Source organism: Silene latifolia, chromosome 3 (assembly GCF_048544455.1).
Source record: "Silene latifolia isolate original U9 population chromosome 3, ASM4854445v1, whole genome shotgun sequence".
In the NCBI taxonomy this organism is placed as follows: domain Eukaryota; kingdom Viridiplantae; phylum Streptophyta; class Magnoliopsida; order Caryophyllales; family Caryophyllaceae; genus Silene; species Silene latifolia.
In genome coordinates this window covers 71,473,970-71,484,908 of record NC_133528.1, presented here as the reverse complement: position 1 = coordinate 71,484,908, position 10,939 = coordinate 71,473,970, and positions in this window count along the sequence as shown.

Sequence of the window (10,939 nt, the reverse complement as noted above, 5' to 3'; positions counted from 1 at the left end):
CGGCCACTTTAAGATAAAATGGACCATTTTAATTTTGTAATGTTTGTCACACAATCATAAGGATCATATATTTATTTATCTTACATAAATAAATATTAGTTTGATCATATAACAATTATATAATATAAACAAATGATTAATATACACTTAACTCTTAAGTGATAATTATGTCATTATATGTAAATATAATGAGTCCTATAATGTCCAATTTAATTAATTTACAATCCTTGTAAAATATAATCAACAAATAACCTCTACCTCTAAAAATACAGTACCTCGATAAATATAATGAATTAACACTTAATCATTAAATTAAATCTTATTTAATCACATTACAATAAGATATAAAATTTCATTAGTCAATCATCGCATAATTGAATAATAAACTTGCGTTGACTCGAGTTCTAAACTCGACCTCAACAAACTCACACAACTATATATATATATATATATATATATATATATATATATATATATATATATATATATATATATATATATATATATATATATATATATATATATATATATATAGAGAGAGAGAGAGAGAGAGAGAGAGAGAGTTAGGTTCTTGTGAGTTTTGTTTCTTATGGTGAGTTGTGAGTTTGTACTTGGAAATCTCAACCACTAGATTATATTAGAGATGAATGGCCAAGATCTTGTAGATACCCAGTATCTGCTGAGACTCCAACAAACACTCGATGATTATCGGACTACAACATGTTTTGGAATCACGGCGTTTGATCGACAGTTTGTGTACAACTTTACGTCGGAAAACTTAAAACGATTTCGAAATACCTGGAGTGTTTAATGCACGACGACGGGGTCGCAATGACACTAACTAGAGTCCAAACCGACACCGGACCAAAAACCGACTCAAAATTCAAATCCCGACTCCAACAACGAGTCAAACCGAGTCAACCACCAAAAACAAAACATTTCAAACCTTCTACCTTAAGTTTTCCCGGATTTATGTTTGGTCAAGTACCAAACATATGACTACAAAACCTAGGATAGAACAAATCATGATTGCGTTTGTGTGAAAGCGACAACACACCTCGAAGACCCGCGACGTGGCTCGCGCCTCTTTGAGTAGCCCAAGTGGCCACGTCGCTCAAAACTCACACAACCACTCATTTCCCTATAAATACCCCTCAAATGCCCCCATTTGAGAGTTACGCTAGTGTCCGCCCCCTCTTTTCTGCCTTAAAATTCTCGACTCGACTTCTTAAGTCACAATCCGACGCGTATTTACGACCTACCGATCGTAAATACAAGCCTTACACATTGTTTAGTACCGTCATCGTGCATTAAATCACTTGACCGACCACTTCGACCACAACACCGTCACTAATCTTAAAACACTCTTTTTACTTACCAAAACGGTTTTAAACCGAGTTTTTTCCGACCAAACGAGTTGTTACACTTACGTCGGTCACTCGCCATAACCAAAAATGTAAGTATGAGGGTGTAAAAATCCTCTTTTTATCATGTTTTCATTTGTTTCATGACTATAACATGCTAAAACGTGCATAACATGAACCAAAACATGGGATAAACGAGCCCAAACGGATTTTTGGCCTGAGACAGAAGCCCCTTCGTTCGTCGGCTTGCCCGCGCCTAAATGGGGTGTCCAGGTCAGAGATCAACCGTGTTTGTTCTCGTCTTTCTCCTTTAATTCGTTTTCATATTTGTAATCGGTTTTTACCATTTCAAATATTTTCAAACCCTTTTTATTTTATTTCATTTGTTTTAACCATAAAACATTTTTCACCCTTGGTTCTATATACCATGACGGTTAAATCCGTGTTTCGGTGATAATATTTGGTTAATGACATTTACAAGGTATTTTAAAGCCTTTTATTTCATTTTTGGGAGGTATTTTAAAGCCTTTCATCATTTCTTTACATTTTCAAAACAAACATATTAGTCCCCAACACAAAGTCATCCTTGGTTCTACATATCATGCCGGATTTTAACCCGGGTACGATGATGAGTATCGGCTAATTATATTCAAATGAACTTAAAACAATTAGTTCATAATTATTTTCAAAACTATTCATGTCAAGTTTGTCAAATCGAACCCGACACCGAATATTATCAAAATAATGATGATTATTCGAGTCTAGTTCTTCAAATCAAAAAATGCGGTCTAAGCGACCCCTTCAAACCAAGCCGGGTTCAAATACCCATTTCTCAGCACGTTTTATAACGTTTTCTAAATGGTCAGAATACGCATATAACCGTAGGCTGGCCTGCGCCTCAAGCAGGCCTTTTATTTCTCATTTTCAGAACCAGGAGGAGGCCCCTTGTATCGCCGGCTGGCTCGCGCCTCATGTAGCCGTCTGGTACAGGACCTGTTCCCTTTCCAGCATTAGTCTAGGACGATCCCGACTCCGGTTAGCCCGGATATAGGACGGATTAGATGACTATTTGTTTATTCAAACTCATATTTGCAAAACGCTTTACTAAGACAAATGGATCACGTTATACACTTTAAACCTAATACGGTAAATGGATGTTTAATTTCCGTCTTGCATGCAAATCAATCATTAATCCAACTCGACATCTTATACTTGATACTTGGATTAAATCAACCGACTTAGAAAGCTCTCACATGATAGGTTTAAATTATTGGATGCGCATTCATGCATTTAAACCGTTTTATCAACTTTTGCATTCAACCAACCAAGATCGATCGGTAGAGGCGCTACATCATGGGCGGGATTGGGTGTCTGATTAAAGGGCTTCCCAATATGTACCTTCACCTCTTACTCAGAAACTTTGGATAGTGGACGACCTTATCCAGGGCGTACGAGATTCATTCTAGAGATAGGATGCTAAAGAGGGACGATTTCCTTATCTTTAGTACCTATGTCAAACGCTGCTTTGTGCTTCGATTTGACCGAGGTATAAAGTGGATTTCGAACGGATTCCAAGCATCTCACAAATGCTTGGTGGCGACTCCGAACATCTCTAATCGTTTCGAGACCCTTACCGAGACGAAACCGACCGATCTAAAACGATCCGGTCGAAAGCATTTTTACGCTGCCAAGCGTGGCTTTCAATAGACCGCTGCATGTCCACAGATTGGCCTGGCGTGTAGGTGGCCCGTGACCGTGGACCGGTGGGTGGCCCAAATCCACAGACCGAGACGTGGCCCATGTCCACAGATTGGCGAATCCGCTGGGGATAGCTAGGACACTTACGTCTTTGTGATCCCTATATGGTGAGACTCGAACGAGGTCTTGGTTGGAATGCATTAATTGATATTACGGTCACGGTCGGGTTCCTTGTCCGGGCCCACAACCTAACCCTTTTTTACCAATTGGCTCGTCTCGTCGGCGTGAGTTTTCTCATCCCCGCGTTTCGAATCCCGATTGAGTCAAACATGCCATTGACGTTACACATTTCTGTTTCGTCAAAGAGCTTTCATCACTTTCGAGCACGAGGCTAGGGCACCCTCCTTACACATTTTGTTTGGATTGGTATCCCTCTCGCAAATCGGGGTTTGATTGTTTGGTGTGTAACCCACCCACTTAAGCTAAAACCCGTGTCAGCATAATGCATAATATAATGAACTGCGAGTGCTTATGTGCTACTTGATCATAAGTCCTTCCGTGTCATTTTCAAAACTTTCAAAAAACACCTTTTGCGCCGTTATAATGGCCGTTTCAAAACTCGGTCTTTTGCCGACCGTTGCGCGCCTTTCTAGGCCGTCGTAATGACGATTTTCAAACCCAGTTTTTTATAACCATTTCAACACGCCTTCCTAGGCCGTCGTAATAACGATTTTCAAAACCCGGTTTTTTATAACCATTTCAACACGCCTTTCTAGGCCGTCGTAATGATGATTTTCAAAACCAGGTTTTTTATAACCATTTCAACACGCCTTTCTAGGCCGTCATAATGACGATTTTCAAACTCGGTTTTTACAACCATTTCAAATCACCTTTTTACGCCATTATAATCGTCGCGTCTAGACACGGATTTTAACCCGTTTCGCGCCGACAATGGCTCTTTCAAAACCCGAGAAAAGCACACACCCTTTTCTCGAGACGCTTTCGAGATCCCGAGGACCATGCACCATCCCCGAGACCTCTTCAAACATTTCAAACTCGATTTTCAAAACATACAATTTTGAATTTCAAAAACCGTCTTGGGAAACAATACACTGTTTTCCGAGCCGATTCGAACTCAAAACCGTCTTTTGCAAATAAACTTAAGACAACCCTTTCAACTGATCAACTTGCGGAGATCTCTATCTTCGGAAGCCGCCCATTAAAGCGACGAATGAATCTTTTTGAAAATTTCTATTTTCGAAAACTTCAGTCCACCATTCCAATTCCGCCTCGTGTCTATCGAGTCGAAGCAGACGTACTTATGGGTCTTTACTTATGAGTCGTCTCACCATGAGACCCGTCCAATGGCGTCACGCTGTTACATTGGACGCATGTCAAAAGTTCGGTCAACACCGTCACGTCATAAATCGAGTCAGCACCGAGGAACCACACACGGTCATCCTCGTCCTGTTGAATCTGATCTTTGTCTCGTCCTTTGTGTTGTCTGCGTTCAGTCTTCGAACCGTGTCGGATTGAGTTGTAATGTGAGCCGTTTTCCTGCCTCAGAACCATGGCCCCGTCTTCAACTTCGTCTGTCAACCACAACAACAATGATAACAACAGAGATGTCACGACCGATCAGCTAGCCAGCCTGCTCACCGCTCTTAAGGTCACCCTGGATCGTGTCGAGACCCGTATCGACGCCCTGGAAAACAAAGAAACTAGAGAACATAATACTCTACCTCTGACTGAAACTGAGAAGAGGCTAAAGCTCTTGGAAGAACAGCTCCTAGCCCGGGGTAACAATATCCATCTTGAGAACAACCGAAGGTTTGAACCTGTTGGGGATCAGTTACCTGACAACTTTACCCTGACTGACGTACCTAAGTTCAAAGGAGTGGAGGACCCGCTCAATCATATCTGTGCCTTCAAAGACTACATGGCCATTAAAGGGGTCAAACAAGAACTCTTCACCCGGATCTTTCCGTCCTCTTTGCAACCGATCCCTCGTCAATGGTACTACTCCCTTGACCCAAAGAACCTTACTACCTGGGATGAGGTCGCAGTTGAATTTGCTAAGCAATATGCTGACAATGTTGAAATCCAAGCCAATACCCGTACTCTTGAGGTTCTAACGCAGAATGATAAGGAAGGGTTCACCGAGTTCTTAACCCGTTGGAGGAGGGTGAGTACTCAATTGGTCAATAAACCGAATGAATCAACTTTGGTGGAAAAGTTCGTCAACAATCTCCGCCCAGTGTATGACAACTTACTGAGGTATCAAAATATCAAGACCTTCCAGGATCTGCAAATTCTGGGGACACGCATTGAAGATGACCTCCGGAAGAGTGTCTTGGCCAAGACTACTGGCAGAGGCTACCAAGGATCCACCTCAACCGGATCCCGCCCTTACGGCCAAGCGAACAAGATTGATGAGGTCAACCTCGTTGAACCATCTGCTAAGAGAGCTGAGCGCGCCCAGAGAGTGTTCACTAATATAGGGTCAACTTACGCAAGTGCTCTGAAGAGGCTCATGGACCAGGGAAAGTTACAACCAGTCGGACCCACCCCGGATCCGACCGATGCTAAGAAATCTCGCTTCTGGAACCCCAATGCCTACTGTCAGTACCATCAAGGGAAGGGGCATGATACTGAAACCTGCTTCAAACTCAAACACATCATCCAAGACATGATTGAGAAAGGGGATTTGCCTTTACCCCCACCGACTAAGCCAAACAACAAAACAAACCCTCTGGGGATCCACGCCATCTCCGACGATGAGCCAACTCTGGACTGCTCACACCACATCCTGCCAGTTGATGACGAGGTGAATACCTTGGAGAAAGATCCCTCGGACGGGATGTTCGTGCTCAGCGCTGCCACTATGCTCACTATCTTCCAACAGGTTGAGGAAGACATAGTCAGTCTCTCCGAGAGGATCACCCGACTTGACGATGCCTACCATCGACTTATCTTCAATCCTCCGCTGCCACGCCCGAGGGAGAGTCCCCCGAGCACCCAAAACTACCCACACCAAGACGGATTGCTCCCGCGACCCTTCTGGCATGCACCTCACAATAATCAACCTCACAATAATAAACCTCACAATAATCAACCCCACAAAAACTACCCCCACAAAAATTACCCTCACAAAAATATCCCTCACAAAAATTGCCTACCAAGGAATACCCCTCCAAGGTGCCTTCGAGATCCCGAAATCAGTGGCATCTAGAGAGATGATGTTGAAGATGTCTACCTTGTCCCAGAGAAAGAGAAACGGGCGAAGGAGATCGGTCACCTTACCCGGTCCGGACGCCCCTATCAGAACCCGAACAATCCAACGGTTGTTCCAATGACGAATGACCAAGTCATCCCAGAAGTAGACACTCAACCAAGGGCTCCTGAGAATTCAATCCTCAAACAGCTTCAGAAGGCAAAAGCCGAGATCTCAATCTGGCAACTGATCGCAACGTCCTTTGAGCATCGACAGGCTTTGCTACAGGCCTTGGGAAAATTAACTGTGCCCTCCACCTCTTCCCCTGAAGAAATAGTGGCGCACATGACAAGGGACGCCCCTGACTTGAACAACCCAGTCGTCTTTTCCGACGAAGATATCCCTCCCTTCGGAGCCAATCATAACCATGCCATGTACATTACCGTACAATGTCTCAAGAAGAATGTGCCCATGGTCCTTGTAGATGACGGATCCGCGGTGAACGTCATTCCCCTCAAGACTGCTCACAAGCTGAGTATTAGGGAAGCTGATTTGGTCCCGATAAATCAAGGAGTGCGCGCTTACGACGACACTCGTTGCAAGGTCGCGGGGCTCATCACTCTGACCGTCGCAACCGGACCGCTGGAAAGACAAACCAGTTTTCAGGTGGTCGACATCGACGCCTCCTTCAATATGCTCCTGGGACGTCCCTGGATCCACGCCGTCAAGGCGGTTACCTCAACTCTCCACCAGAAGATCAGGGTCCCCTTCAACGGGAAAACAATCACAATTCCTGCTTCCCCGATCAAAGCTGTCATGAGAAAGGGGATAGCCTCCCAAACCATTGAGGAAGATGATAATGAAATGTGGGGATTCCAAGCTGTGAATGCCATAACTGATGAATCAACACCCTTTGATTGTGACCCGTTTGCCAACCTCACAGTCAACCGCATCATGATGCGCCAGGGTTACTTCCCGGGTTTGCCCCTCAATCCACTAAAGAGCACCTTACCTCCCTAGAAACAGGCTAAGGTCCCCAACATTCCCTTCGGGCTGGGATTTGAACCTACCGATGAAGATATCCAGGAGATGAACCTCCTAGTCCGAAAACGCAAGAAGCACGGAGTTATCCTCCGTCCCTACCATCTGACCCTTAATGGATACTTTGTCCCCGAGGGAGAGTCCGAACTCTACCATGGCTTTCCGGAACCGATCTTTGACTCTGTTGCCAAGGCTAGGTACCCGGGTGTGGAAGTCTTCCAGGACTGCTACTTCATCCCCAACAACACCGAAGCTGCTTCAACCGAGTCTAAGCCGTCGTCATGCCTCGATGGACAAGCTGTCACTCTCCTCTTTGGGGAAGATAACATCAAGCACCTCGACTATGAGGACATCATCAACATCGCCCTGAAGGACAATCAATTTAACCCAACTGCCTTGATCTCCGACACTGACCCGGAGAAAGCTGCACAAGGCTGGAGGAAGACCGTCAAGTGGACCGATCGTCAAGGCCGCATTCTCAAGATCACAACTGGAGAAGGCCCTATGTTCAAGGAGGGAAGTGAAGAAGAATCTGAATCTGAGTCTGAGTCTGAGTCAGAGTCTGTCATGACTCCTAACACTCCTGATGTCACAGTCAAGGTCCCCTTCCCGCTGTTCTATCACAAAGTCGTGGCTGATTCAGAGGCTGAGTCTACTAGGGTCACCCCCACTCCCATCAAAGGTGACAACCTGGAGCCTGTTCCAGGGGCCACCTCCTCTGCTGTGTCGCCTCTGACTGACCACGAGATGTCTGTCCTTTCCGAGCTTTTCGCTCGTGTCAACTTAATGAACGCTAAGTTTGCTTATGACTCGTCTCAATTTAACTGCAATGCAATTCTGAATGACTATGAGGAATTTAACTTGAGTGACTACCTACCTCACCTAGCCAAAGAACTTGACAAACGGGAAACCAGAACCCCCATCATTGAGGAGACTGAGCCTATTAACGTAGGAACCGACAACTCACCTCAAGAACTTAGGATAGGGACAACCCTGGACCCCTCGGAAAGACAACAGTTCATTGACCTCCTCCACGAATACAAGGACGTGTTCGCCTGGTCCTACAGAGATATGCCTGGGATTGACAGGGAAATTGCAGAGCACCGGATACCCATTAAGCCCGGAGCTAAACCCGTGAAACAGAAGCTACGTCGAATGCGTCCTAAATGGGCCCTGAAAATCAAGGAAGAAGTGGACAAACAGTTCAAGGCTGGGTTCATCAAAGTGTCTGAATACTCTGATTGGGTGGCCAACATTGTGCCCGTACCTAAGAAAGACGGAAGAATTCGGGTTTGCGTCGACTTCAGGGATCTGAACAAGGCTAGTCCAAAGGACGACTTCCCTTTGCCACATGTTGACATTCTGGTAGACAATACTGCCGAACATGCTCTCCTATCATTCATGGACGGGTATGTCGGATACAACCAGATTAAAATGGCTGAGGAAGACATGCACTAGACAGCATTCCCTACGCAGTGGGGTACATATTGCTACACAGTCATGCCCTTCGGTCTCATCAATGCCGGGGCTACCTATCAAAGAACCGCTACCCCTCTCCTATATGATATGATGCACAAGGAGGTAGAGGTGTATGTCGATGACATGATTGTCAAATTAAGAGAACGGGACGGCCACATCAACGCCCTTCGGAAATTCTTCGCTCGTCTGCAGAAATATAACATGAGACTAAATCCTCAGAAGTGTGCATTCGGGGTCACCTCCGGAAAACTCTTGAGACATGTCGTCAGCAAAAGAGGCATTGAGATTAATCCAACCAAAATCAAAGCCCTTCATCAAATGCCTCGGCCTAGGAACGAGAAGGAGATTCGGGGATTTCTCGGTCAGGTCCAATACATCAGCCGCTTCATCGCCAAGCTCAGCATGATTTGTGAACCAATATTCAAGAAGCTTCGTGCCTCCGATCACACCGATTGGGACGACGACTGTCAAAAGGCCTTCGACAAGATAAAGGAGATCCTATCCAAGCCTCCTGTCCTCATGCCACCTCAACCGGGGATTCCTCTATCCCTATACCTGACTGTTACCAACACAGCCATGGGGGCTATGCTAGCACAAACAGTCGGCGGCGAAAAGCGAGCCATCTACTACATCAGCAAAAAGTTCATTGAGTATGAGACGAGGTACACCCAACTGGAGAAGACATGCCTTGCCCTAGTATGGTCAACAAAGAAGCTGCGGCATTACATGCTCAGTTACACGGTCCACATCTACTCCAAGATGGACCCGGTCAAATACATCTTCGAAAAACCCATACTAAACGGAAGGCTGTCTAGGTGGACGCTCATGCTGTCCGAGTTCGATCTCAAATTTGTACCCCTCAAGGTTATCAAGGGAAGAGCAGTTGCCGATTTCCTAGCAGAGAATCCCGTCAACGAGGATCTAACGACTGACACATGGTCACTTCATGACGAAGACATCCTTTGTGCCGATTCCGACGCATGGGACATATACTTCGACGGTGCATCTAATCTGAGAGGCTTTGGCGTAGGAATCCTCCTAATATCACCGGAGGGAGAACATGTTCCGATCTCGGTCAAACTAGACTTTGCCGTCACCAACAATGCCGCTGATTATGAAGCGTGTCTCATCGGCCTACAAGCAGCCATCACACTTGGCATCAAGAGGCTGAGGGTCCACGGCGACTCCTCGCTCATCATCAATCAGGTGTCCGGATCATGTAAAATCCGATCTGACAGCTTGGCTCCCTACCGAGCAAAGATCAATCAAGAGGCCAAGTTCTTTGACCAAGTCGATTATTTCCACTTGCCGCGAGAGGAAAATCAATTTGCTGATGCCCTGGCAAAACTTGCCACGCTCTTCAACATACCTGACGACATGACATCGATGCCCCTATGTGTCGAGAGAAGGAGCAAGCCAGCTCACGTTTGTGCCATCATCGACGATGAGGAAAGCCATGATGAACCTTGGTACCAAGCCATCCTCAACTACAAAACCAAAAACGAATTCCCTCCCAACTCTGATCAAAGAGGACAAAGAGCCATCTGTTTACTTGCATCACAATTCGTGATAAACCAAAATCAACTATACAAAAGAACACCTCAAGGAATTCTCCTCCTTTGCATTGACCATCACAAAGCCAAAAAAGTCATAGGAGAGGTCCACGACGGAGAATGTGGCCCTCACATGAGCGCAATGATGCTTACTCGAAAAATCACACGGCTAGGTTACTACTGGACCACCATGGAAGCCGATTGCCGTAATTACGTCAAACATTGCCACAATTGCCAAATCTTCGCCAACATACAACACATACCACCATCCCTTTTATACACCATGACCTCACCCTGGCCTTTCTCAACCTGGGGCATCGATATCATCGGGAAAGTCTACCCGGTAGGCACTAAGGGGCATTGCTTCGTCCTCGTCGCCATCAACTACTTCACCAAATGGGTGGAAGCGCAGTCATATGCAGTCTTGACCGCCAAACAAGTGGCCAAGTTCATTCAAAACAATATCATCTGCCGATATGGGGTACCCCTTGAAATCATCAGCGATCAAGGCTCTCACTTCCGGGCGGAAACTCAGGCCTTGCTAGACAAATACAAGATCAAATGACATCGGTCATCCCCTTACCGTCCCC